The following is a 7,991-nucleotide window of genomic DNA, read 5'->3' as shown; positions in this document are numbered from 1 at the left end:
ATATAATGCAGTCTGCCTCAAATATGCTCATTTTCTAGGACAAGAAACTGATAGACTGCATTGCCACAACTGTTTTTGGCAGTGAGAATTAAAACCTAGACATTTAAGATGCCAAATAGTTGCTCTTACTTTACCACCATGCCAACCCCAACCAGTCGCTGTGAATAGGTTTCTTGTTCCTCTCCAGGACCAGTGGCTGGAAGACAAAATACTGGTTAATAACCAAGTACTGGACTCTGATTCCATCACCATTAGATTTTTGTCTGTTTAATTAGAGCTCCTGAAAATAACTACTGCCTGAATCACATCTGTACTTGCCATAGTGTTGATATTCACCTACTCAGGGAATGAAAGAGAAAACCTTTTTAGAAAGGTGCTGTTTTTCTAGAATCTCCATCCTTTGCTCCTGAATATCTTAAGGTCCTATGGAATATGACAAGTGTTGAAAGAGTCAAGTGCAATCGCCTGACTATATCGAGGAGGAAAATAGATTTGCGTCATATAAAAATGCAGAGATACGGTATCTGACAAGGAAATTTTGTAAAAACTTATATAAATAAGACAATAATTGAAAACTTTCCTATCTTTTTTTGTGTTCTTCTTTGCTTTAGCTCTTACATTTTCTTAGTTAAAGGAATGCAAAAGTCTGCATTAGAGAGCTAAATGTATATTTCTATCCTAAGGAAAGAGAGGAAAGGAGACTTTATATCTGCTTTTGGATGTGTGGATTTGCCCAGTGTTTTAGGATCTTGTTGTTATTATGTGCCATCGAGTAAGTTCTGACTCACAGTGACCCTGTGTCCAACAGAATGAAACACCACTTGACCCTGCACCATCCTCACAATTGTTGCTATGTTTGAGCCCTTTATTGCAGCCACTGTGTCAATCCATCATGTTGAGGGTCTTTCCCTTCTTTGTTGACCCTCTACATTACCAAGCATGATATCCTTCTCCAGGGACTGACTGATCTCTTCTGACAATGTGACCAAAGTAGTTGAGATGAAGTCTTGCCAGTCTCTTCTCTAAGGACACTCAGGCTGTGCTGCCAGGACAAGTCTGTCCATTCTTCTGGCAGTCCACGGTATTTTCAATATTTTTGCCAACACCACAATTCAAATGCATCAATTCTTCTTTGGTCTTCCTTATCCATTATCCAGCAGCATTTTAGGATAAGACATTATAATACAGTATTTGGTTGACATATCTTCCTTGTAAACACATTATAGTGGTAGAGATTTAGAGAGGGATTTAAATCTCTATGTGCCAACCACTTTCCTCTTATTTTATTTTATTTTCTACGATGAGCTTATAAACTAAGGTCTTATGTAGGTCGTTGTGACTACTGTAAGGAGCTCTTGTGGCACAATGATTAAGTACTTGGCTGCTGACTGAAAGATTGGTCGTTCCAGTATACCTAGAAAATCCATAGGAGAAAGACCGGGCAATCTCCTTTTGTAAAGATTCCAGCCTAGGAAACTCTATGTTGTTGTTGTTGTTATGTGCCATTGAGTCAGCACCGACTCATAGTGACCCCTCCTTGGTTTCTGAGGCAGTATCACTACAGAAGTAGATTGCCCAACCTTCCTTCCGAGGAGTGGTTGGTGGGTTTGCACCACCAGCCTTCTGGTTAGCAGTCAAGTGCTTTAGGCACTGCACTACCAGGATACTCTATGAGACAGTTCTGTTCTCTCACACGGGGTCACTATGCTTGAACAATTAACTTGATGGCATATAACAGCAATATGGCCACTGCTACCCCAATGACATACCCAATCTTAAGCTATAATAGACAAAATATGGTGCTGTTTCTTGAATTCCATAATGTAATAGTGATTAGGTTTGCTAATGCATGGGATGAAGAGCAAGGTGGTCAATTCATCAAAACAGAGAATGATTGAGGAATATGGAGAAAGATTGTGGCATGAGCAACTACACACTGTCACATGTCCATAAGCCCTCCAAACAAACAAACAAGCAGAAACAGGTGGATGGCAGAAACACCTTTGCCAAACTCTGGTTCTTAGTTCTATAGGGAGCAGAGCAGACTTCATTTTCACATTACTGTTTACATGTGTTCTAACCTGTCTGGGGGCTGCCTAAAAGACTGAAATAAGATGTTAACCTCAGTTTGGCATATATTAGAGTTCACTGATGGACAAAGGGTAGTGGACAGTGCCTTAAAGCTGTGAAGGTATGAAAATGGCATAGTGGAGTCACCCTTTGTACAATTTCACCAAAGGGAAAGAGGAGTACCATCAGCATCATCCCAATGCTGATTAATCCTGTGAGACAGAGGTCAAGCATACCTCCAAACTTCAACCTTCGTAACAATTCTGATACCAGTCTTCACTCCCACAGCATTCTCTACCTCTCTGCTGGGTTTGATAATTTGTTGCAGAGACACAAAGAACTCACAGGCTATATGTGTATATAGCAAAATTATGGGGTTTACTAGGGACTTAACATCTTACAGTTCAGGTTCAAGAATAACTCAGGACACAATTGTTCATTCGAGGTAGTTTCTTTTCGGCCATGCCTGCAGGCAAGCCTCTCACTTGGTCTCAGCCTCTTCTGGCAAGTGTTACAAAACTCTTTAGCTCTGCCAATAAGTGTCTGGTATGGTACTCCACTCTACCAGCAAGCCTCTTGCCCCAAAATACTCAGTCTTCTAGCTCTATGAGTTGGTACAACCATTGTAGCTGCCTCGCTTTATGGGCTGGAAAGTCCACTGCACCAGCTCACACTGGTCTTCTGGTTCTGCTGCTACCGTTTCTCTGACATAGGACTCTGCTGTGCTTGCCTCCAATTTTTGCCACTGCTGTGCTTTTTCTTTCTGTCTTCAGAGTTAAAACTCACTCTGTCTCTTGGGTTTAGGAGATTCTTAGCACAGAGACCACAGGTTCAAAAGATGCAACTGATCTTGACTCTTCTTCTGGTCATACTGAGTCCCCCTCTCTACTCCTGTGATTGGTTCTTTTTATGTCTGTTGTGATGACAAAACTGACCAATCCCCTTTTTAGGGTTCCACATATCTTACTCACATGGTGCTACCCTCATAATGGTTCTATGTACCTTATTTGCATTATTAGTAAGCTGTCCAAACCCTTTGGTGGTCCACAAGCACCTTAATTGCATATTCTCACTAAATCATTAAGTGTGAGTCACAAGACCATGACTGTTGTTGTTGTTATCTGCCATCAAGTTGGACCTGACTCATAAACGACCCCTCCTTGGGTTTCCAAGGCATTAGCACTACAGAAGTAGATTGCTTAACCTTCCTTTCGAGGAGTGGATGGTGGGTTTGAACCTCCAACCTTCTTCCGGTTAGCAGTCAAGTGCCTTAGGCACTATGCTACCAGACCTCCTAAGACCATGACTAGAAGGGCCATACTAAGTAATTCACTGCATCACAATGGGCCTGCAGTCAACTAGGGCTAAAGAGTGAAATTAATGCATACAATAGGTGCCTAAAAACTGGATGAAAAGGCTGAGAAGAGGGTTTCTCTTGGAAATTAAATATTTAAATGCACCTTGTATTGAGAAGATTTGAGAAAAACACGTGAATTCCATGGGCAAGATGTGTGCTCAGAAATCACCTGAGAACATACTAGGTTTTCATCTTGAGCTAATCTGTTGCTCATTGTAAATGCTGAAGAATGTCCTCAACACAGAGCCAGTTTTCAAACACTGAGAGGTGTGTTTGTTTGTTTGTTTGTTTGTTTTTCCCTAGAATTCAAGAAAATCTCTGTCAAAACACTACCTGAACACAAGATAAGGAATAGAAATTTCAGTGTCCATGATTTATGACATGGCTTTCAACTATTCCCACATTCTATAATTCATGGTTTTGTGTGATCCTATGTCCTTTATTTTGAGTTGGAGCTATTGATTTTATTCTAATGAATTTAGCATGCCAAAGTGATTGTACAATCCTTCCATGACAAGATTACATAAACGACCTTGACTACCCTATTGTTACTAGTATCATTTGCCATGGATTGGATTCCGACTCATTGTGACCCCATGTGTGTCCGAGTAGAACTGTGCTCCATAAGGTTTTCAATGACCAATTTTACTGGAAGTAGATTGCCAGCCTTCCTTCTGAGGTTCCTCTTGGTAAGCTTAAACCTCCAGCCTTTCATTTACTGGCTGAGTGCATTTACAGTTTGCACCAAGATTTCTTGGCAATTTTTCTTGCTCGTTTTTGCTCACTCTGATGAAGCTAATGAAGCTCATTTTGCCATGTTGTGAAATGCTGTATAAAATGTCTGTATAGCAAAGAACTAAGGGAGGCCTCTGACCAACAGCTTATAAGAAATTGAGGCCTAAATTTAACAAACTATGAGAAATTAAATCCTGCCAACAAATATATGATTAAATTTCTGTTGAGCCTTGAGATAGCTGCAGATTTGTAAGAGATTAAGAACCAGAGGTGCTAAACTACATCTGAATCACTGACCCACAGAGACTGTGATATTAAAAAAAAAAAAAGATTTTTAAAACACTAAGCTTTGGGGTCATGTCTTACAAAGCAAGAGCTAATACATGCATACAGGTTGACAGATAAAATTGATTTGGATTTCAGCCCCATCTTGATGAGACTCTAGGAGGAATCAGAAAGTTCAGCCCCTTTCTTAAGTCTTAAGCAGAGGAAATAGTTTATAATCACTAGAAAATAAGTGATACAAGATAAAACATTAGTGACCTCACACTCCTTATCTTCTTTGCACAACATATAGAATAACACAAGCCAAATTAAACATAGTCAACAGAAACAGACCCACAGATGTCTAGTTATTGGAATCAGTAGACCATGAAATTAACACAATTATAACTGCTTAAAAGAATTTATAGAAAAAGATTAATATATTTGATAAAAAGAACTCATATTTCAGGAGATAAATAAAAACTCTAAGTGAATGAACAAGTGAACATTCTAGTACTAAAACACAATATCAGAAATCAGTCTATATGTGTATATTTATATGTCCATTTATACATCTTAATAACAGACCTTGCAAAACAAAGCATCAATGAACTTGCAAACCCATCAGAAAAAATAACTATATAAAACCCAGAGGAAAATAAAACAATGGAAAACATTAACAAAATATGTAATTTATGGGATTAAATCCAATCATCAAAATTATATATAATTTGGCTTCATCATTTGCAAGCCTGGAAGCACCCTCCCATTGCAAAACCATTCTACCTCTTCCCTTCCTTGGTCTCTTTCTCCTCTCCCTTCTTTCCTCCTTCTGCTCTTTGCAGCCCCTGCAGTGGGCTGGACGATGACCTCAGGGCAGCAGCCAGAAATTTCTAAATCACATAACCTCTCAGATTAAACCAAAACAACATTGTTCTTGGCACATCCTCATTTTAAGAAAGCATAACTCTTACTGTAGAGCTAAAGGCACTGTGCATGAAACTTGTAAAAACACGCAAACAAACAATGTACAAGCTTGCTGATCTTTACTCTCAGATGTAGTCCATCTATAACTACAACACGACAGGAGTTACTATCCCCTGAGTATTTTTACCCATTTTCTGTTTTGCCTTTACTTTATCAAGTTGAACTTTCTGTGGGAGGACAGCAGTTTAATGAAAGGACGAGACAGGTTGTGAAACACAATGCTGCTGCTAAAGCATTGATGATCCTGCAGAATGAGCCCCTTGCTGAGAGGTGTGAACTGAATAGAAGGCAATCAAAAGAAGAAAATCTCAATAAATATGAAATAGGTCAGGTGTTTGCACTTAAACAGAACTTGTCTGTGGATTTTGAGCTCATCTGGGAGAGTGGCACATGTCACATGAACAGATTTGTGACCAAGGTGTCAGGCAGGAAGTTCATAGGAGAAGGTGAAGGGAGGAACAAGATTTAAAAAAAAAAAAAAAAAAAAATGTTGCTATAGCTGTTCTTGAAGAGCTGAAGAAGTTACCTCCCCTCCTTATAACTGAGCAAGTGAAGCCCAGAATCAAAAAGGAAACACAAATCATAGTCAAACAACACATAGACCCAGAATATGGCCAGAAAATGAATCCAATCAGCAGACTGGCTCAGTTCCAGCAGGTAAAAAGGGAAAAGGAAGGTGAGTACACACTCCTCACCAAACCAGGCTTCCTGTACTGCAGGGAGTTTGCTGTGCAGGTGAAGGTCTGGAACCACACCGTCAAATGAGCAGGTGCCAATAAGAAGGTGGCTAAAAGCAACACAGAAGAGAACATGCTGGAGATGCCTAGTTTCAAAGTCTCACAGGCTCAGCCCACCAAACCAGCACTCAAGTCAGAGGAGAAGACACCAGTAAAGGAACCAGGGGGTGGAAGAAAAGATCCTTCTCTGAACCTGGTTCTGTGGATGAAAATGAAACTAGTAATAAAGATGAGTTTAGGATGCCTTACCTTAGCCACCAGCAGCTGACCACTGGAATTTTTTCCATGGTGCCTGAAGTTGCCCAGGATGTAGGCATTAGTCAAGGACACCACCAAAGATCTCACCAAGGTAGCTTTGAATCCTGCCAAGGCCATGATTACTGCCATGGTAGCCCTTGAGTCATCTAGGGGCACTTTGCCCACAACTGAGATCATTTTAAAGAATAACAATGCTTCAGGCCATCTATTCTATGAACCTCTCATGACACCCTCTGAGCAACTGGATTATCTGTCCAAAGTCCAGTAACTCAGGGTTGAAACAAAGACCTCCCCAAAAAACAACAGCAGTGTGTTTGTATCTTTAATCAGTTGCTTCTCTAAGCTGCCTCTGATCAGGCACAACATTGGAAATGATATGGATTCCTGCCATGATATGACTGCACTGAACTATTAAAGTTGCTGTCTGACTTGGATCAACAAAGTATAGAGATGCCAAGAACAGGAAATGGACTGTTCATTGTCAGTGTATGGGAGGTGCTGAACTGGCCGTGAACCATTATTAAATCCCAACATACCACTGAAAATACTGAAACTGCTTTGAAAAATTGGAATTTCTGATCCCTTCAGTGGGCTGAGAGACATAATGAATGATGAAATAGATACAACGGCGGTGAGGAAGACAGGAACACAGGAGGCAGCTGTGGCTGTGATTGAATGTGCTTGCGGTTTATTGTGATGGTGCCAGAGAAGAGGAAGTATCCCCTCTCTACACAAGAGCAACCAAGCACTGGGGCCAACAGCTTCCTTTTCTCCCCTGGTGGGCTACAAGGTCATGTCCCAGCACTCTTCAGTGCTTGGTTTGGTTTTGTTTTTAGCCTGTGTGAAAGAGGGAAAAACTGAAAGCACTACCCACATCTCAAACTGGCTAACTCAAACACTTTGGGATAAACACTAGATACCCACACCACACAGAGTAATGAGACTGGCACCAAAGCTGTAAGCACCAGAGAAAATCAGATGCTTCCTACTCAACATTACCTAACATTCCAAGTGTACTAAGGCCTCCTACATTCCTAGTGCCCACACCACAATCACTGCTTTCTCTTCCAATAGTGATACACATTCTTAGTTTCATTTTCCTTCAATTAAAATGACATTATATACATTTTTCTATTGGAAAATTTCTCAATTGTATCTAGATATCCAGCACAATTTAGAAACTTGTCTGAGGCTAATTTTATCACCAGTATAAATGGCAAAGATCATGTCCATGTTTATGTGGTAATCAGTCTTTACTTTATTGGACTAACCCAGGACCATTTCAGTGATGCAAATTATCTGCCCTCTGAGTTAGCAGAAATAGTCCTAGACTTCTCAGAAACCCTTGATGAAGTTTCTCACAGTTGTGGGACATTTGAATTTTATATGATCTTTTGGTCCTTTTTATTTTATTCTGATTTTGGTCAATGAATGACTTAAACAAATGAACTTTGATCTTTGTTTTATAGATTATAAGAACAATTAGGAAGCTCTGGTAGCATAGTGGCTAAGGCACTTGACTGCTAACCAGAAGGCTGGTGGTTCAAACCCACCAGCCACTCCTCAGAAGGAAGATGGGGAAA

At 40.2% G+C, this 7,991-nt stretch overlaps 1 pseudogene; it reads left to right on the top strand.

Moving 5' to 3' along the window:
- LOC103210378 overlaps positions 1-6,910 on the top strand; it is a 22,754-nt pseudogene extending 15,844 nt beyond the window's left edge.
- Positions 6,911-7,991: the final 1,081 nt, after the last annotated feature.

Source organism: Orycteropus afer, unplaced genomic scaffold, assembly GCF_000298275.1.
Source record: "Orycteropus afer afer isolate SDZICR_OR568_19922 unplaced genomic scaffold, OryAfe1.0 scaffold00604, whole genome shotgun sequence".
Lineage (NCBI taxonomy): Eukaryota > Metazoa > Chordata > Mammalia > Tubulidentata > Orycteropodidae > Orycteropus > Orycteropus afer.
The sequence above is the reverse complement of the archived record's forward strand: the minus strand, read 5'-3'. Positions and strand labels throughout refer to the sequence as shown.